Source organism: Oncorhynchus nerka, linkage group LG4, assembly GCF_034236695.1.
Source record: "Oncorhynchus nerka isolate Pitt River linkage group LG4, Oner_Uvic_2.0, whole genome shotgun sequence".
Classification (NCBI taxonomy): domain Eukaryota; kingdom Metazoa; phylum Chordata; class Actinopteri; order Salmoniformes; family Salmonidae; genus Oncorhynchus; species Oncorhynchus nerka.
Window position 1 is genome coordinate 41461225 of NC_088399.1, and position 22097 is coordinate 41483321.

The 22097-nt window shown below is 45.2% G+C and overlaps 1 pseudogene; it reads right to left on the reverse strand.

Moving 5' to 3' along the window:
• LOC115124917 (protein phosphatase Slingshot homolog 1-like) overlaps positions 1-6445 on the reverse strand; it is a 28202-nt pseudogene extending 21757 nt beyond the window's left edge.
• Between the last annotated feature and the right edge of the window lie 15652 nt (positions 6446-22097).

A 22097-nucleotide genomic window follows, 5' to 3' on the forward strand; every position in this document is an offset into this window, starting at 1 on the left:
GGCTGTGCTAGCTAGTGACAACTGTAGAGCTGCCAAAAGAACAAGATTCATGATTAAAAACGCTAACCTGCTCAGAGAGGCAGACTCACTGACATCACTGGTTCCACAGGACTGAGAGAGGATGAGATGAGCAGGTCTAACGTGGATTAGGCTGGGCCGCTTCCAAAACACTCTTCAATAATCAATGGTGTGACTATTCCGCCCTACAGTGTGTATCTGGGTTGGTGACTCTTTATCATTATCAACACAAAAGTCTTTGTTTCAGCCCAGGGGTCCAAACTTTTTGGGGCCGGGGACTCTTTTTGTAATAGCAAATTCATCAGGGATCCCCTCATAATCAGAACACAACTTGTGTTCGATAAAAGGTTTTACTAGGACTTCAGCAGTGAATGACCGGACTAACCAAGTCTCGGGCCCTGGGAAGGAACATTTTAAAGGCCCGCCTCTTGGCATTGGAGAGAAAATGTTGCAGTTTTCAAACAAATGCCCTGCAATTCTACACATCATCATCGGGCAGAGATGTTTTAGTTGTTTCAGCTTTAAAGCTGATATCCTGCAATCCTACACCCTCTAAAAACATATTCCAGACCCTTTGGACAAAATTGGTTTGAACTGTTAGTAATATAAAACAAATATTATTTTTGATCTGGCTGCAGATCCCCTGCAGCACCTGGTTTAGCCTTTTAACTAAAAAATAACATGTAATGATGCTGGATTCAAAACCCCTCATATCAATCATTTGGTTTAGTTTCTGTGTGTTTTTTTTATTTTTACATCTCTCATCCTCCATGCTTCTTCTGCCAAGAGAGCAGGCAGAAGCAGCTCTGCAGAAAATATTTTACATCATCAAAATGTCTCTCCATCCCACCTTTCAAACATTCCTCTATCTGCATGGTGCCACCAAGAATGTAGTCTACCTTGTCAATGTTAGAATCTCAACACACCCTGTATGCATCATGTCTACCAGATGAGGGAATATGTTGTGTAAGGCTGAAACCTCCCTTGCCCAGCCAGGTTGGACTAGAGAACAGAGTGTGCAGCCAACACTGGGCCTACTACAATGGCCAAATAGGTCTTATCACCTCTCTTACCAATAAACTCTGACAGTCTAATCTAGAACAAAACAAGACCCTTACATCACATCCTGCTGTAGCAGAGCAGAGGATTCCATCTGTGCTACTCACCCCCAGCTCTGAAATACAGCTGGATAGTGTTTCTGGTTTGATGGAATGTATGATAGCGGTTGATGGGAATGTTAACTCTGGGTTGAACCATTAACACTGTTACAGTGGATACAACTAGGCCTACATCTAGGTGTAGAAGGGTCTTCTGATAGGGACATTTAACGTACTATTGTAATGGGCTGCAATGGTGTGTGATGTTCCATCCCTTTTGCAAGCAATCATGGTGTGGGTCAACTGATTGGATGATAATTATACTAAACTCAGCAAAAAAAGAAACGTCCTCTCACTGTCAACTGCGTCAGCAAACTTAACATTTGTAAATATTTGTATGAACATAACCAGATTCAACAACTGAGACATAAACTGAAAAAGTTCCACAGACATGTGACTAACAGAAATGGAATAATGTGTCCCTGAACAAAGGGGGGGGGGGGGGGGGTCAAAATCAAAAGTAACAGTCAGTATCTGGTGTGGCCACCAGCTGCATTAAGTACTGAAGTGCATCTTCTCTTCATGGACTGCACCATATTTGCCAGTTCTTGCTATGAGATGTAACCCCACTCATCCATCAAGGCACCAGCAAGTTCCCGGACACGTCTGGGGGAAATGGCCCTAGCCCTCACCCTCCGATCCAACAGGTGGGATTAAGATCCGGGCTCTTCGCTGGCCATGGCAGAACACTGACATTCCTGTCTTGCAGGATATCACACACAGAACGAGCAGTATGGCTGGTGGCATTGTCATCCTGGAGGGTCATGTCAGGATGAGCCTGCAGGAAGGGTACCACATGAGAGAGGAGGATGTCTTCCTTGTAACGCACAGCATTGAGATTGCCTGCAATAACAACAAGCTCAGTCCGATGATGCTGTGACACACCATCCCAGACCATAACGGACCCTCCACCTCCAAATCGATAACGCTCCAGAGTACAGGCCTCAGTGTAACGCGCATTCCTTAGACGATAAACGCGAATCCGACCATCACCCCTGGTGAAACAAAACCGCGACTCGTAAGTGAAGAGCACTTTTTGCCAGTCCTGTCTGGTACAGCGACGATGGGTTTGTGCCCATAGGCGACGTTGTTGCCGGAGATGTCTGGTGAGGACCTTCCTTACAACAGGCCTACAAGCTCTCAGTCCAGCCTCTTTCAGCCTATTGCGGACAGTCTGAGCACTGATGGAGGCATTGTGTGTTCCTGGTGTAACTCGGGCAGTTGTTGTTGTCATCCTGTACCTGTCCCGCAGGTGTGATGTTCGGATGTATCAATCCTGTGCAGGTGTTGTTACACGTGGTCTGCCACTGCAAGGACGATCAGCTGTCCATCCTGTCTCCCTGTAGCGCTGTCTTAGGCATCTCACAGTACGGGCATTGCAATTAATTGCCCTGGCCACATCTGCAGTCCTCATGCCTCCTTGCAGCATGCCTAAGACACGTTCACGCAATTGAGCAGGGACCCTGGGCATCTTTTTTTGGTGTTTTTCAGAGTCAGTAGAAAGACCTCTTTAGTGTCCTAAGTTTTCATAACTGTGACCTTAATTGCCTACCGTCTGTAAGCTGTTAGTGTCTTAACGACCGTTCCACAGGTGCATTTTCATTAATTGTTTATGGTTCATTGAACAAGCATGGAAAACAGTGTTTCAACTCTTTACAATTACAATCTGTGAAGTTATTTTGATTTTTATGAATTATCTTTGAAAGACAAGGTCCTGAAAATGGGACGTTTCTTTATTAGCAGAGTTTGTTTTTTAATGGATATAACATTAACGCAAGAACAATAAATTCTTCATCCAGACCAACATAGACCTACAATATGTGTAATTCAGCACCAGCATCCATGTTATTTCTGTGTGCCTCCTGCTGTAACCTAACCCTGGAATTCCCACTGACACCAGGACCAGGGTCAGGGGTCAATGTCCATAGGCTTTGGGAAACATACTCACCGATCTCCTGGCCAAAGTATACCACCCCTCCACCTACTGGAGCACAACAGATCCTTCCAATGTATCCTTAAGCTCTCTTGGGTAGGGGGCAATATTTTCACGTCCGGATGAAAATCGTGCCCAAAGTACACTGCCTGTTACTCAGGCCCAGAAGCTAGGATATGCATATAATTGGTAGATTTGGATAGAAAACACTCAAGTTTCTAAAACTGATATGGCAGGCGAAACCCCGAGGACAAACCATCCCAAAAAAGACAAATTCAGCCTACCACTGTTTTCAATGGCTGTCACTTTTATGATAGGGCAAAATCCTCCAAGATTGCAGTTCCTAGGGTTTCCACTAGATGTCAACAGTCTTTAGAAAGAGTTTCATGCTGGTTTTTGGAAAAATGAGCTAGAAATTGTAGTTTTTCTAAGTGGCTCCCATTTTGGCTGTAGTGTTTCCAAGTGTGTGGAAGAGAGCGCGTTCTTTTGTATTTTTCTCCGGTAAAGACAATAATGATTCTCCATCTTAAATGTTATCGTTTATTTATGTATTAGAGTACCTAAGGTTTGATTAGAAATGTTTGACTTGTTTGGAAAAGTTTATTAGTAACGTTTGGGATTCATTTTGTTTGCATTTTGATGGCGGGAAACTGGGTGGATTATTGACTGAAGTGTGCCAGCTAAACTGAGTTTTTATGGATATAAAGAAGGACATTATTGAACAAAAGGACAATTTGTGATGTAACTGGAACCTTTTGGAGTGCCAACAGAAGAAGATCATCAAAGGTAAGGCATTTATTATATCGCTGTTTCTGACTTTCGTGGTGCACCTGCCTGGTTGAAATATGTTTTTTCATGCTTTTGTATGCGGGGCGCTGTCCTCAGACGATCGCATGGTGTGCTTTCGCCATAAAGCCTTTTTGAAATCTGACACAGCGGCTGGATTAACAAGAAGTGAAGATTTATTTTTATGTGTTACACTTGTGATTTTATGAAAGTTCAATATTTATAATTCTGTAGTTTGAATTTTACGCTCTGCAATTTCACCAGATGCTGGCCAGGTGGGACGCTATGTCTGTGCATGCACAGCTTCTCAGGGAAATATGGAGGGGGCTTACCTCTGATTTGCTCTCCGGTCATCATCACTCCCAAAATCCTGCAAGACAAATACAAAGAGAAATGTTACATATAGTGTAGGCCCACTAGAAACACGAACCAGTAACCCTTCCATCATGGCTGTGCAGACAGTACAGCAGCATGGATTGCGCAACAGCAGCACATGACCATATTATGACCTGCTACGTCCTATGCTCCCTTCATTGACCTTGCTATAATAGCTCATCACAATGTCACAGTACAACGTCTCAGAGGATTCCCATCGACTGGTGGGGACATCAGAGAGAATCCTTCCCTTTAAAGATGTGGGTATATAGGCCATTACTATGGTGTTTTTGATTTATGTGAACAAGTAACTCAATAAAGACCTAAGGCCTACTGTAAAGTAATGGTTAGAGCAATGCTGTAACTCCTGACGACAGAGGGCAGAGTAATTGTGGTTGTTTGTTGCATTAAGTAAGGTCTGTGCATAAAACTCTCTCTGTGTTCCATGAAAGGTTTACAGAGGTTATGGTGCCCAAAAGAGCACTGACATAGGCCTAAACTCTGTGCTTGACCCGTGGTGATGTCGAAGAGGTTACCTAATCCAACAGCTCAAACTAATCCAATCACTTGTAGCAACATACTCTAGATACTTTCAGGTATACAAGAGAGGAATACACAGGATTATACTGTAGGTCACCAACTCAGTATGAAATCCATTCTGCAGCAGTATCTTTAATGATGTAATTAGTATGACATCATTTCTGCAGCAGTCAGCCATGTGTGTGTTTGTGTGCGCAATTGACTGCCACGATGGGAATTCAAGCCATAATGGGTTCATTGGCCTTTGAAAGTTATGTTCTAAAAAAAAAAATGCATCATATGCTTTATTAGGGAGACCAGAAGCCGGAGAGATGTACTACAGTGTATGTTTTAACTGAACTTAGGTTTTAAACGTTCAATACACTTGCATTGAATACAGTGTATCAGCGCTCTCTACTGGCCGTACCAGGTCACTATCTATGATCTCATATGTTTTGAAATATTAGCTCACACCTGCCACCGTAGTATTTTGACAGTGAGTTGAACCATTAAAACGAGCGGGTACCAACCGCAGCATCCCTGACTCACTAGTGATGTAACCGTGCATATCAATAGGCAAGTAGCTAGTTGTACTATTCTGATCACTCTCACTCTATTCCATATGCCAGCCAAAGCAAATTAATTTAAACAAATTACTTACAAAATGTGCAAAAGCCTGAGTTAATATTTTAATTAAAGTACCTACTGTATAAAGGCATATTTGTCTTTAAACCACACAAGCTGAAGGCAGAAATAAAATGTTGCCACACGCAATGAATGCATTGTTCTGGTAACTAATCCCCAGATCAGATTTTGTTTACAAGCTAACGTCGCGGGGCTGGACTAGTTAACCATTCTAAACGCCATGGATTCCAGGAAGTCAACTATTAAACAATGTCCATACAAAACTGTTTTGCCATGTTAAATAAAAAGTCACAACATTTCTAAAATTCTATTGATAGCTGAAAGCGTTCTCTGCTATGCTGGGCCTAGTGGGTGAGGGACGTGGGTATCGGGCGCATCCCCGGCGTTTCCTCCACGGCGCTGCCTATAAGCGAACAGCCCCCGCGCTAGACAGTTTCCACTTACCTCCCCCGCGTTGGTGGTTGCGGTACTGGCGGTGGATGCCGCGCTGGGGGTGGGAGAGCGCTGCAGGGTTACCAGGGCCATGGTGGGCTGCTGTTACGGAGGAGGGGAGTCCTTTGAATGGGAGAAAGAAAGGCGCGTTGCTCTGGGACAAGATGCGCCGAAATTGTCCCTGTCCAGCACAGGAGAAAAAGCTCAGGATCGCATTAAATATTTTTCGCCTCTGATTTCACCATGATACACCCATCACCGGCTTCCGCCTCGCTCATCCTCCACAGTTCGCTTTAGAATAGTCATCTGTAAATAGTTGTAAAGGGAAGTATAACATTTCGTCCATCTGAGTTATATGCCATTTTATCACGCAGACAAACAAAACATCGTAGATTGCATGAGGAGCAGAAATGACATGCGCTTCTGTTTTACTGCCGGATACTAGGATTGGCCGAACCAATTTGCGTGCGCGCTGTCATTGGGCAAATGTCGTCAAGGTGATTCTGGACAGACTATATTTTTGAGACTATAGACCACAGGCTATTCTCTGCGGAGTCCCCAACAGGCGGATGTTCCGGTGTTGTGCCGAAAAGCTCCCCCCTGCCAGAATTCTTCCCCCCTTCGCGTGAATGCGCACGCACTCAATTCTTCATTGCTGCGATTTGCTTGAACGCGCACGCATTCAATTCTCCATTGCTGCGATTTGCTTGAAAATTGAGATTTCTGATCATGTTAGGCTGAGTTTCATTTAATTTTTTTATATCGGTTTGATCTCGGTGAGGCACTAACGATTTCGGCAAGGCTATTTTCTTGCCTGCCGAAATCCCCTCCCCCCCCTTCTATCTTGGGACTGCAAGGCCTGGCAGACTTCTGAATAATTTTATGTAGCTCATGTTGACCATTACTGTGTTCCACAGAAAGTATTTGACTCCAGCCACAAAATTAAGGAAATTAGAAGGGGGGCATTTCAGCAAGGCTGAAAGCAAAATTAGAGTGTATTAGAATGTTTTAGAAACATCTTGTAATGTTTAAGAAAATAAAGAGAATATTTGTGTATTATCACACAATAACACAAAAATATCACGGAAGGTTAAGTTTGTTAACAAACATGAAATAGGAAATACAAATTGAAATCTTTGCATAATGAGATGTAAAATTACAAATCAAATATAAAAAAACAATAAATAACAAACAAATTGGAAAGCTGCAACAGCTCGACTGGACATATAGTCCACTTTTTCTGGAAAGTTTTCCAGGTGATACCGTCGCCTGGAACTCAAGCCTAACCTCGTCCTGGCAGACAGCGCAGACATAATCCTCCATTGATGGGATGGTTTTCATACAGGACTGGTGGAACCATCGTGGGCAGCAGTTACAACCAATCTGAAATTTATGATAAAAAATGTTAATATATTTAAAACATGAAATACATTTTTTGAATTACAATTATTTCATTATCAGGGTAGCCTAGTGGTTAGAGCATTGGACTAGTAACTGGAAGGCTGCAAGTTAAAATCCCTGAGCTGACAAGGTACACATCTGTCATTCTGCCCCTGAACAGGCAGTTTACCCACTGTTCCTAGGCCGTCATTGAAAATAAGAATTTGTTCTTAACTGACTTGGCTAGTTAAATCAAGATAAAATAAAAATCAGACAAAGCAGATAATACTACCTCTAGAAATATTACTGATTATACAAATTTGTACTTGTAAAAATGTGCCTTTAGAAGTGAACAAGCAATTACCAAGATAGTGTCTTCCTCATTATTGTCCACCTTCCCACAGAAGTGGCACAGTTAGCTCAGGTCATCTATCAAAACATAATGTCATCTAGTCTATACATCTTTACATGTACAGTCATGGCCAACATTTTTGAGAATGACACAAATATACATTTGAATTGTGCATTACTTATACTCTCGTACTTACTTTCAAGGCAAAGACCCCACAAGAAGTAACATCTTGTTGGCATGGGTGAGGAAGGGTGCCACATGCTCATCTGGAGATACTACACCCCTTCTCTCTCAGGAATGATCTGAACATATATGTTAATAAAAGTACAGCATTTTGAAACACTTTATTAATTACAATATATAGATTAATAACAGTTTGGCATTTCAAATACTTTATTGATTTCATTGTAAAAAATGATTAAAAGCAGTTTTAAATGGATCATCCTGATGAGATTACATACTTACATTTGTTTATATCAGTAGCTGCTGCTGGTGTGGTGGCTGTGGAGGCTGCACCTGCCGGTGTGGTGGAGGAGGATGGCTGCACCTGCCGGTGTGGTGGAGGAGGATGGCTGCACCTGCCGGTGTGGTGGAGGAGGATGGCTGCACCTGCCGGTGTGGTGGAGGAGGATGGCTGCACCTGCCGGTGTGGTGGAGGAGGATGGCTGCCCTGCCGGTGTGGTGGAGGAGGATGGCTGCACCTGCCGGTGTGGTGGAGGAGGATGGCTGCACCTGCCGGTGTGGTCGAGGAGGATGGCTGCACCTGCCGGTGTGGTGGAGGAGGATGGCTGCACCTGCCGGTGTGGTGGAGGAGGATGGCTGCACCTGCCGGTGTGGTGGAGGAGGATGGCTGCACCTGCCGGTGTGGTGGAGGAGGATGGCTGCACCTGCTGGTGTGGTGGAGGAGGATGGCTGCACCTGCCGGTGTGGTGGAGGAGGATGGCTGCACCTGCTGGTGTGGTGGAGGAGGATGGCTGCACCTGCCGGTGTGGTGGAGGAGGATGGCTGCACCTGCACCTGCTGGTGTGGTGGAGGAGGATGGCTGCACCTGCCGGTGTGGTGGAGGAGGATGGCTGCACCTGCCGGTGTGGTGGAGGAGGATGGCTGCACCTGCTGGTGTGGTGGAGGAGGATGGCTGCACCTGCTGGTGTGGTGGAGGTGGAGTCCACTGGTGTGGTGGCTGTGGAGGCTGCACCTGCTGGTGTGGTGGCTGTGGAGGCTGCACCTGCTGGTGTGGTGGAGGTGGAGTCCGCTGGTGTGGTGGCTGTGGAGGCTGCACCTGCTGGTGTGGTGGCTGTGGAGGCTGCACCTGCTGGTGTGGTGGAGGTGGAGTCCGCTGGTGTGGTGGCTGTGGAGGCTGCACCTGCTGGTGTGGTGGCTGTGGTGGTGGAGGCCGCTGCTGTGGTGGCTGTGGAGGCTGCACCTGCTGGTGTGGAGGCTGCACCTGCTGGTGTGGTGGCTGTGGAGGCTGCTGATTTTATTTTATGAGGGATCCGACGAGTCTCCTCTATATGAGGCCTAATGTGATCCACGCTTATTTTAGGGAAGATAACCCCCTTGTCATCTTCCAAGTCCGTGCTTTTCTCTGCAAGACCTCGAATCGTATATGGCCGAGATAGTTGGGATCTAGTTAAATCAAATAATATTGTATTTGTCACATACACATAGTTAGCAGATGTTAATGCGAGTGTAGCGAAATGCTTGAGTAATCTTACCTAACAATTCCACAACTACTACCTTATACACACACATGTAAAGGGATACAGAATATGTACATAAAGATATATGAATGAGTGATGGTACAGAACGGCATAGGCAAGATGCAGTAGATGGTATAGAGTACAGTATATACATATGAGATGAGTAATGTAGGGTATATAAACATAAAGTGGCATAGTTTAAAGTGGCTAGTGATACATGTATTACATAAAGATGGCAAGATGCAGTAGATGATATAGAGTACAGTATATACATATACATATGAGATGAGTAATGTAGGGTATGTAAACATTGTACACTGCTTAAAAAATAAAGGGAACACTAAAATAACACATCCTAGATCTGAATGAATGAAATATTCTTATTAAATACTTTTGTCTTTACATAGTTGAATGTGCTGACAACAATAATCACACAAAAATTATCAATGGAAATCAAATGTATCAACCCATGGAGGTCTGGATATGAAGTCACACTCAAAATTAATGTGGAAAACCACACTACAGGCTGATCCAACTTTGATGTAATGTCCTTAAAACAAGTCAAAATTAGTCTCAGTAGTGTGTGTGGCCTCCACGTGCCTGTATGACCTCCCTACAAAACCTGGGCATGCTCATGATGAGGTGGCGGATGGTCTCCTGAGGGATCTCCTCTCAGACCTGGACTAAAGCATCCACCAACTCCTGAACAGTCTGTGGTGCAACGTGGCGTTGGTGGATGGAGCGAGACATATATCCCAGATGTGCTCAATTGGATTCAGGTCTGGGGAACGGGCGGGCCAGTCCATAGCATCAATGCTATGAGCCCTGAGGAACCCAGGGCCACCGCACCAGCATATGGTCTCACAAGGGGTCTGAGGATCTCATCTCGGTACCTAATGGCAGTCAGGCTACCTCTGGCGAGCACATGGAGGGCTGTGCGGCCCCCCAAAGAAATGCCACCCCACACCATGACTGACCCACCGCCAAACCGGTCATGCTGGAGGATGTTGCAGGCAGCAGAACGTTCTCCACGGCGTCTCCAGACTCTGTCACGTCTGTCACGTGCTCAGTGTGAACATGCTTTCATCTGTGAAGAGCACAGGGCACCAGTGGCGAATTTGCCAATCTTGGTGTTCTCTGGGAAATGCCAAACATCCTGCATGGTGTTGGGCTGTATGCACAACCCCCACCTGTGGACGTCAGGCCCTCATACCACCCTCATAGAGTCTGTTTCTGACCGTTTGAGCAGACACATGCACATTTGTGGCCTGCTGGAGGTCATTTTGCAGGGCTCTGGCAGTGCTCCTCCTTGCACAAAGGCGGAAGTAGCGGTCCTGCTGCTGGGTTGTTGCCCTCCTACGGCCTCCTCCACGTCTCCTTATGTACTGGCCTGTCTCCTGGTAGTGCCTCCATGCTCTGGACACTACGCTGACAAACACAGCAAACCTTCTTGCCACATCTCACATTGATGTGCCATCCTGGATGAGCTGCACTACCTGAGCCACTTGTGTGGGTTGTAGACTCCGTCTCATGCTACCACTAGAGTGAAAGCACCGCCAGCATTCAAAAGTGACCAAAACATCAGCCAGGAAGCATAGGAACTGAGAAGTGGTCTGTGGTCCCCACCTGCAGAACCACTCCTTTATTGGGGGTGTCTTGCTAATTGCATATAATTTCCACCTGTTGTCTATTCCATTTGCACAACAGCATGTGACATTTATTGTCAATCAGTGTTGCTTCCTAAGTGGACAGTTTGATTTCACAGAAGTGTGATTGACTTGTAGTTACATTGTGTTGTTTAAGTGTTCCCTTTATTTTTTTGAGCAGTGTATTAAGTGGCATTGTTTAAAGTGGCTAGTGATACAAGTTTTACATCAATTTCCATCAATTTCCATTATTAAAGTGGCTGGAGTTGAGTCAGTATGTTGGCAGCAGCCACTCAATGTTAGTGGTGGCTGTTTAACAGTCTGATGACCTTGAGATATAAGCTGTTTTTCAGTCTCTCGGTCCCAGCTTTGATGCACCTGTACTGACCTCGCCTTCTGGATGATAGCGGGGTGAACAGGCAGTGGCTCGGGTGGTTGTTGTCCTTGATGATCTTTATGGCCTTCCCATGACATCGGGTGGTGTAGGTGTCCTGAGGGGCAGGTAGTTTTCCTCCGGTGATGCGTTGTGCAGACCTCACTACCCTCTGGAGAGCCTTACAGTTGTGGACGGAGCAGTTGCCGTACCAGGCGGTGATACAGCCCGACAGGATGCTCTCGATTGTGCATCTGTAGAAGTTTGTGAGTGCTTTTGGTGACAAACTGAATTTCTTCAGCCTCCTGAGGTTGAAGAGGCGCTGTTGCGCCTTCTTCACAACGCTGTCTGTGTGGCCACGCAGTCGTGGGTGAACAGGGAGTACAGGAGAGGGCTCAGAACGCACCCTTGTGGGGCCCCAGTGTTGAGGATCAGCGGGGTGGATATGTTATTACCTACCCTCACCACCTGGGGGCGGCCCGTCAGGAAGTCCAGTACCCAGTTGCACAGGTCGGGGTCGAGACCCAGGGTCTTGAGCTTGATGACGAGTTTGGAGGGTACTATCGTGTTAAATGCTGAGCTGTAGTCGGTTTTGGTAGCGGGCCGTGTCAGTGGCACTGTATTGTCCTCAAAGCGAGCAAAAAAGGTATTTAGTCTGTCTGGGAGCAAGACACCCTGGTCCGTGACGGGGCTGGTTTTCTTTTTGTAATCCGTGATTGACTGTAGACCCTGCCACATACCTCTAGTGTCTGAGCCGTTGAATTGCGACTCTACTTTGTCTCTATACTGACACTTAGCTTGTTTGATTGCCTTGCGGAGAGAATAGCTACACTGTTTGTATTTGGTTATGTTTCCGGTCACCTTGCCCTGGTTAAAAGCAGTGATTCACGCTTTCAGTTTCGCGCGAATGCTGCCATCAATCCACGGTTTCTGGTTTGGGAATGTTTTAATCGTTGCTGTGGGTATCACATCGCCGATGCACTCGCTCACCGAATCAGCGTATTCGTCAATGTTGTTGTTGGACGCAATGCGGAACATATCCCAATCCATGTGGTCGAAGCGTAGTTTGCCCCCTTTCCTCTGCACTCAACTTTCTTTCTTGCCCAGAGTACAAATTTTAGATGTATTATTGTTGTTATTATTTTATTATTACTACTGTACCTACATTCTTAAAATCTAAGACAGAAAAGTGTAAAAAGAAAAATATGCAGGACAAGCCATAAGAGGAAAAAGCACGATGGGATGGGGGATTGAGGGATGGGTAGAGAGAACAGTAGAGGGCTTTGAAAACTATTATTACTGCAACACATTACCAAGTTCCAAACTGCCTCTGGAAGCAACTCTAGCACAATAACTGTTCTTCGGGAGCTTCATGAAATGGGTTTCCATGGCTTAGCAGCCGCACACAAGTCTAAGATCAACATGCGCAATGCCAAGCATCGGCTGGAGTGTCAAGCGTCTGCCGCCATTGGACTCTGGAGCAGTGGAAAAGCATTCTCTGAGTGATGAATCACGCTTCACCATCTGCCAGTCCGACGGATGAATCTGGGTTTGGCGGATGCCAGGAAAACGCTACCTACCCCAATGCATAGTGCCAACTGTAAAGTTTGATGGAGGAGGAATAATGGTCTGGGGCTGTTTTTCATGGTTCGGGTTAGGCCCCTTAGATACAGTGAAGGGAAATCTTAACACTACAGCATACAATGACATTCTAGACAATTCTTTTCCTCCAACTTTGTGACAACAGTTTGGGGAAGGCCCTTTCCTGTTTCAGCATGACAATGCCCCCATGCACTAAGCGAGGTCCATACAGAAATGGTTTGTCGAGATCGGTGTGGAAGAACTTGACTGGCCTGCACAGAGCCCTGACCTCAACCCCATCGAACACTTTTAGGATGATTTGGAACGCCGTCTGCGAGCCAGGCCTAATCGCCCAACATCAGTGCCCAACCTCACTAATGCTCATGGCTGAATGGAAGCAAGTCCCCACAGCAATGTTCCATCTAGTGGAACATCTAGTGGAAAGCTTTCCCAGAAGAGTGGAGGCTGTTATAGGAGCAAAGGGGGACCAACTCCATATTAATACCCATGATTTTGGAATGAGATTTTCGACGAGCAGGTGACCACATACCTTTGATCATGTAGTGTAGCTACCAGCTACCAGTGGTGTACAGTAAAGTATAAATACCTTAAAGTACTACTTAAGTAGTTTTTTATGTGTACTTTAATTTATTATTTATATTTTTGACTACTTTTACTTTTCTAAATTCCTAAAGAAAATAATGTACTTTTTACTCCATACATTTTCCCTGACACCCAAAAGTACTCGTTACATTTTGAATGATTAGCAGGACAGGAAAACGGTGAGAACATCCCTGGTCCTCCCTACTGCCTCTTATCTGGCGTGCTCACTGACACACATGCTTAGTTTGTAAATTATGTCAAAGTGCTGGAGTGTGCCACTGGCTATCTGTAAATCTGGTTTGCTTAATATAAGGAATTTGAAATTATTTATACTTTTACTTTTGACACTTAAGTATATTTTAGCAATTACATTTACTTTTGATACTTAAGTATATTAAAAACCAAATACTATGACTTTTACTCAAGTTGTATTTTACTGGGTGACTTTCACTTTTACTTGAGTCATCTATTAAGGTATTTCCATATTAAGGTCAAGTATGACCATTTTGCACTTTTCCACCACTGATAGCTACTGTAACTATTTAGCTTCTTGTACCCGTTGTTGGCGCTTGTTGACCCGCAGTGTTGTGCCAGTCCCGCTTGATCTGGTGCGATTCAGAATGGCCATCGACGATCTGTTTGCATCGCCAGACTCAACCCATTGTCCCGTTGTTGGCTTTCCATAAAGGGTTCATCAGGCCCACTCAGGGTCGATCCCCTATCACACAGATGGCTAAGGGGGCTGCTGTATGCGTTTCCACCAATTCCCTTTCCCCTCAGGTAGGGAGGACGATCAGTCTCGAGAGCGCATCTTTTCTACTTGTTGCTCCACTTTGGCCACAGCAACCATGGGAACTCCCTCTCCGGGCAGACCTCCTTTCACAAGCAAAAGACAAGCTTTGGCTCCCCAAACCCAGCATACTGAAGTTGTTGGTGTGGTCCCTGAACATGACCTCCTTGTAGCTGCAGTGTTGATCTTCTTGGTAATTGATCAAATTCAGGCAACCAGGGAATCCTCTATCTGAACCCTGTATTAAGTGGAATGTCCTCAGGAAAAGGTGTCGACCATGCAGAATTTCCTCCAGGAGCTTCTGGCTGCAGGGAAGTCCCCATCTAAACTCAGCAAAAAAATAATCGTCCCCTTTTCAGGACCCTGTCTTTCAAAGATAATTTGTAAAACTCCAAATAACTTCACAGATCTACATTGTAAAGGGTTTAAACACTGTTTCCCATGCTTGTTCAATGAACCATAAACAATTAATGAACATGCACCTGTGGAACGGTCGTTAAGATACTAACAGCTTACAGACAGACGGTAGGCAATTAAGGTCACAGTTATGAAAACTTAGGACACTAAAGAGGTCTTTTTACTGACTCTGAAAAATACCAACATCTCATCTGCGTGAACGTGCCTTAGGCATGCTGCAAGGAGGCATGCGGACTGCAGATGTGACCAGGGCAATAAATTGCAATGTCCGTACTGTGAGATGCCTAAGACAGAGCTACAGGGAGACAGGATGGACAGCTGGGTCCGTCATGGTCTGGGGCAGTGTATCACAGCATCATTGGACTGAGCTTGTTGTCATTGCAGGCAATTTCAAAGCTGTGCATTACAGGGAAGACATCCTCCTTCCTCATGTAGTACCCTTCCTGCAGGCTCATCCTGACATGACCCTTCAGCATGACAATGCCACCAGCCATACTGCTCGTTCTGTGTGTGACTTCCTGCAAGACAGGAATGTCAGTGTTCTGCCCCGGCCAGCGAAGAGCCCGGATCTCAATCCCATTGAGCATGTCTGGGACCTGTTGGATCGGAGGGTGAGGGCTAGGGCCATTCCCCCCAGAATACTGACTGTTACTTTTGATTTTGACTCCCCCTTTGTTCAGGGACACATTATTCCATTTCTGTTAGTCACATGTCTGTGGAACTTGTTCAGTTTATGTCTCAGTTGTTGAGTCTTATGTTCATACAAATATTTACACATGTTAAGTTTGCAAACAATAAACAAAGTCGACAGTGAGAGGACATTTCCTTTTTGCTGAGTTTACATTGAAAGGGTATAGGGCAGCCACCTCTATAGCTCATAACAGATTAACCTATATCCGAGATGGCATAGCAGTTCAGACGTCTTTTGTCCCCGTCTTGTCGTGTCCTGTATATATATATATTTACAACTTTTTTCACATACATTTTATTTTTATTTTTCATCAACTCATCTTCAAAACACTCTCCTGCAACCCGCCTCACCAATTTATATTTATAAATAAGTATTATTTACCTCAAATCTGCAATCCTCCAAGAAGCTAGCCAGAAACTAGCCCAGAAGCTAATCCAGAAGCTAGTTCAGAAGCTAGTTAGCTTCTTCACTGGCAAATCGTTGGTATTCAGCTAACCACGGTTTGTGGTCATCAGCTATCCTTTAGCTCGAAAATCTATCGCCAGTTTTGTACGGCGCAACGCGGCTCGGAACGGAACATACCGGACCAATTTTTCTCTCCATGTCCCTGGATTTCAACTGCTCTCTGGACATTCATACCCGGATCTCACAGCTAGCTAGCTGCTATCCGTGTGACTATCTGCTTTCGTCGATTCCGGAGCAAACATCAATTACTCCGGAACTAGCCAGCTCCGTCAATCACTCCTGAGTTCCATCAATCACTCCTGGGCTGCAGTCACCTATCCGGACCCGTTTTACTGCCTACGCGGAGCCCCACCGGGCCTTCACAACTGGACTGCCGACGTTATCTACCCGAAGGAGATCCGGCTGGCTCCTCCGTCGCGACGTTACCTGGACGCCCATCTGCGGCCTGCTAACCGTTAGCTGTCTTACCGGCTGCTCTCAGAATAGACAATCGGACAATTTCTTTATTTGTATTATTATTATGTTTCTTCTTGGGCCTCTATAACTATATCTAATGTTTATTTTATTTATTATTTATTTATTTGTTGTTTATTTTTTTGTGTGTGTGATTTGGATTAATCCCCTCTACCACACGGAACCTCACTAATCTACTGACGGAACGCAAGAGGTGGCTAACAACAGACCTCCATCCTATGCTAGCTTGCTACCGATGGCCTGGCTAGCTGTTTAAATCGCCGTGACCCCCAACCAACCTCTCCACTCACTGGACCCTTTTGATCACTCGACTAAGGATGCCTCTCCTTAATGTCAATATGTCTTGTCCATTGCTGTTCTGGTTAGTGTTTATTGGCTTATTTCACTGTAGAGCCTCTAGTCCTGCTCACTATACCTTATCCAATTTATTAGTTCCACCACCCACACATGCTATGACATCTCCTGGTTTCAATGATGTTTCTAGAGACAATATCTCTCTCTTCATCACTCAATACCTAGGTTTACCTCCACTGTATTCACATCCTACCATACCTTTGTCTGTACATTATACCTTGATGCTATTTTATCGCCCCCAGAAACCTCCTTTTACTCTCTGTTCCAGACGTTCTAGACGACCAATTCTTATTGCTTTTAGCCGCACCCTTATTCTTCTCCTCCTATGTTCCTCTGGCGATGTAGAGGTGAATCCAGGCCCTGCAGTGCCTAGCTCCACCCCTATTCCCCAGGCGCTCTCTTTTGATGACTTCTGTAACCGTAATAGCCTTGGTTTCATGCATGTTAACATTAGAAGCCTCCTCCCTAAGTTTGTTCTATTCACTGCTTTAGCACACTCTGCCAACCCGGATGTTCTAGCTGTGTCTGAATCCTGGCTTAGGAAGACCACCAAAAATGCCGAAATTTTAATTCCAAACTACAACATTTTCAGACAAGATAGAACTGCCAAAGGGGGCGGTGTTGCAATCTACTGCAAAGATAGCCTGCAGAGTTCTGTCCTACTATCCAGGTCTGTATGCCACTTTGTTTACTTTGTCTACATACTCATCTCATATGTATATACTGTACTCGATACCATCTACTGTATGCTGCTCTGTACCATCACTCATTCATATATCCTTATGTACATATTCCTTATCCCCTTACACTGTGTATAAGACAGTAGTTTTGGAATTGTTAGTTAGATTACTTGTTGGTTATCACTGCATTGTCGGAACTAGAAGCACAAGCATTTCGCTACACTCGCATTAACATCTGCTAACCATGTGTATGTGACAAATAAAATTTGATTTGATTTGATTTGTACCCAAACAATTTGAACTTCTACTTTTAAAAATCCACCTCTCTAAAAACAAGTCTCTCACCGTTGCCGCCTGCTATAGACCACCCTCTGCCCCCAGCTGTGCTCTGGACACCATATGTGAACTGATTGCCCCCCATCTATCTTCAGAGCTCGTGCTGCTAGGCGACCCAAACTGGAACATGCTTAACACCCCAGCCATCCTACAATCTAAACTTGATGCCCTCAATCTCACACAAATTATCAATGAACCTACCAGGTACCCCCCCAAAGCCTTGAACACGGGCACCCTCATAGATATCATCCTAACCAACTTCCCCTCTAAATACACCTCTGCTGTCTTCAACCAAGATCTCAGCGATCACTGCCTCATTGCCTGCATCCGTAATGGGTCAGCGGTCAAACGACCTCCACTCATCACTGTAAAACGCTCCCTGAAACACTTCAGCGAGCAGGCCTTTCTAATCGACCTGGCCGGGGTATCCTGGAAGGATATTGATCTCATCCCGTCAGTAGAGGATGCCTGGATATTTTTTTAAATGCCTTCCTAACCATCTTAAATAAACATGCCCCATTCAAGAAATTTAGAACCAGGAACAGATATAGCCCATGGTTCTCCCCAGACCTCACTGCCCTTAACCAACACAAAACAAACATCCTATGGCGTTCTGCATTAGCATCGAACAGCCCCGTGATATGCAGCTGTTCAGGGAAGCTAGACACCGTTATACACAGGCAGTTAGAAAAGCCAAGGCTAGCTTTTTCAAGCAGAAATTTGCTTCCTGCAACACTAACTCAAAAAAGTTCTGGGACACTGTAAAGTCCATGGAGAATAAGAACACCTCCTCCCAGCTGCCCACTGCACTGAAGATAGGAAACACTGTCACCACTGATAAATCCACCATAATTGAGAATTTCAATAAGCATTTTTCTACGGCTGGCCATGCTTTCCACCTGGCTACTCCTACCCCGATCAACAGCACTGCACCCCCAACAGCAACTCGCCCAAGCCTTCCCCATTTCTCCTTCTCCCAAATCCGTTCAGCTGATGTTCTGAAAGAGCTGAAAAATCTGGACCCCTACAAATCAGCCGGGCTAGACAATCTGGACCCTTTCTTTCTAAAATTATCTGCTGAAATTGTTGCCACCCCTATTACTAGCCTGTTCAACCTCTCTTTCGTGTCGTCTGAGATTCCCAAAGATTGGAAAGCAGCTGCGGTCATCCCCCTCTTCAAAGGGGGGGACATTCTTGACCCAAACTGCTATAGACCTATATCTATCCTACCATGCCTTTCTAAGGTCTTCGAAAGCCAAGTCAACAAACAGATTACCGACCATTTCGAATCTCACCATACCTTCTCTGCTATGCAATCTGGTTTCAGAGCTGGTCATGGGTGCACCTCAGCCACGCTCAAGGTCCTAAACGATATCTTAACCGCCATCGATAAGAAACATTACTGTGCAGCCGTATTCATTGATCTGGCCAAGGCTTTCGACTCTGTCAATCACCACATCCTCATCGGCAGACTCGACAGCCTTGGTTTCTCAAATGATTGCCTCGCCTGGTTCACCAACTACTTCTCTGATAGATTTCAGTGTGTCAAATCGGAGGGTCTGCTGTCCGGACCTCTGGCAGTCTATGGGGGTGCCACAGGGTTCAATTCTTGGACCAACTTCTCTATATACATCAATGAGGTCGCTCTTGCTGCTGGTGAGTCTCTGATCCACCTCTACGCAGACGACACCATTCTGTATACTTCCGGCCCTTCTTTGGACACTGTGCTAACAACCCTCCAGGCAAGCTTCAATGCCATACAACTCTCCTTCCGTTCCTCCAATTGCTCTTAAATACAAGTAAAACTAAATGCATGCTCTTCAACCGATCGCTACCTGCACCTACCCGCCTGTCCAACATCACTACTCTGGACGGCTCTGACTTAGAATACGTGGACAACTACAAATACTTAGGTGTCTGGTTAGACTGTAAACTCTCCTTCCAGACCCATATCAAACATCTCCAATCCAAAATTAAATCTAGAATTGGCTTCCTATTTCACAACAAAGCATCCTTCACTCATGCTGCCAAACATACCCTTGTAAAACTGACCATCCTACCAATCCTCGACTTTGGCGATGTCATTTACAAAATAGCCTCCAATACCCTACTCAACAAATTGGATGCAGTCTATCACAGTGCAATCCGTTTTGTCACCAAAGCCCCATATACTACCCACCATTGCGACCTGTACGCTCTCGTTGGCTGGCCCTCGCTTCATACTCGCCGCCAAACCCACTGGCTCCATGTCATCTACAAGACCCTGCTAGGTAAAGTCCCCCCTTATCTCAGCTCGCTGGTCACCATAGCATCTCCCACCTGTAGCACACGCTCCAGCAGGTATATCTCTCTAGTCACCCCCAAAACCAATTCTTTCTTTGGCCGCCTCTCCTTCCAGTTCTCTGCTGCCAATGACTGGAACGAACTACAAAAATCTCTGAAACTGGAAACACTTATCTCCCTCACTAGCTTTAAGCACCAACTGTCAGAGCATCTTACAGATTACTGCACCTGTACATAGCCCACCTATAATTTAGCCCAAACAACTACCTCTTTCCCAACTGTATTTAATTAATTTATTTATTTTGCTCCTTTGCACCCCATTATTTTTATTTCTACTTTGCACATTCTTCCATTGCAAAACTACCATTCCAGTGTTTTACTTGCTATATTGTATTTACTTTGCCACCATGGCCTTTTTTGCCTTTACCTCCCTTCTCTCCTCATTTGCTCACGTTGTATATAGACTTGTTTATACTGTATTATTGACTGTATGTTTGTTTTACTCCATGTGTAACTCTGTGTCGTTGTATCTGTCGAACTGCTTTGCTTTATCTTGGCCAGGTCGCAATTGTAAATGAGAACTTGTTCTCAACTTGCCTACCTGGTTAAATAAAGGTGAAATAAAAAAATAAAAAATAACCAGGGACACACCCTTTAGTTTCGAAATTCATGAAAGTTGCCCGCAGGCTACGGCCATCCAAGGCCCCTTCAGTACCCTCATTGGAATTAGATTGTTGTCCTACGATCACTTATAAGTCCACCATTTGAGCCCCTGCCTTCACTTGAGCTATGTGAGCTCTCTGTCAGACTGCTTTTTATTGACTATTGTTTCAGCCAAGAGTGTTGGAGAATTGCATGCTTTTTCTACCTATCCTTCATACCTCACTTTAGCAGAAGATGGATCTAAGGCAGTGCTTTGGTCAAATCCAGCATTCTTACATAAAGTGCTTTCATCGTCACATGCTAACCAGACCTTAACAACGCGAAACTCCAGCTTAACTCCTCTTCCACATTTACTTTCCTCAAGACCAGTATGTAAGTGTAACGGATGTGAAACGCTAGCTTAGTTAGCGGTGGTGCACGCTAAATAGTGTTTCAATCGGTGACGTCACTTGCTCTGAGACCTTGAAGTAGTGGTTCCCCTTGCTCTGCAAGGGCCGCGGCTTTTGCAGAGCGATGGGTAACGATGCTTCGTGGGTGACGGTTGTTGATGTGTGCAGAGGGTCCCTGGTTCGTGCCCGGGTATGGGCGAGGGGACGGTCTAAAGTTATACTGTTACATAAGGGACCTAGTTTCAGGCGTTTCTTTTACGCCTGCTACGTTAGGTAACTACATACTATCATACTCCCCACCCAGAAACAAAATGCTATTTATCATGAAATGTCTTGATGTGAATATGTATTTCTTTTTTGTATTTTACCCCCCCTGTTCGATCTTGTCTCATTGCTGAAACTCCCCAACGAGCTCGGGAGAGACGAAGATCGAGTCATGCATCCTCCGAAATATAACCCGCCTAACTGCGCTCTTTAACACCCGCAAGCCGCATCAATGTGTCAGAGGAAACGCCGTTCAGATGGTGATCGGAGTCTGTTTGTCAGGCACCCGGCCCGCCACAGCAGTCGCTCGAGTGCGATGAGCCAGGTAAAGCCCCAACGGCCAAACCCGGGTCTGTAGTAACTCCTCTAGCACTGCGATGTAGTGCCTTATACCCATACGCCACTTGGGAGGTTCCCATATTTGCACATTTTAAGTGGGAAATTCAAGCAAGGAACAATAGTACACACATTTCAGAACTCATGCACAGATATGCACCCATGTATTGCAATAATGAATATGAACACTCTTAAATGATCAAAATAGTTGTAGCAAAATTCATAGAAAAATGATCTGAGCCTCTCAGGCTACACAATATCCATAAATACTCAGTCATCAAAGTCCCGTTAAAAATGCTGGTGTGCAAACGTAAGTGTAGTCTTGTTAATGTGCTGTAACTTGAGTTCTCTCCCCATCCAATAAGGTCTGCGTGGGGTTCCAGCTTGTAAACTGTCCCATCTTTAATATCCTTTTGTGTGGCATCCGTGAGAAATAACTTGATAAGACTAAAGTG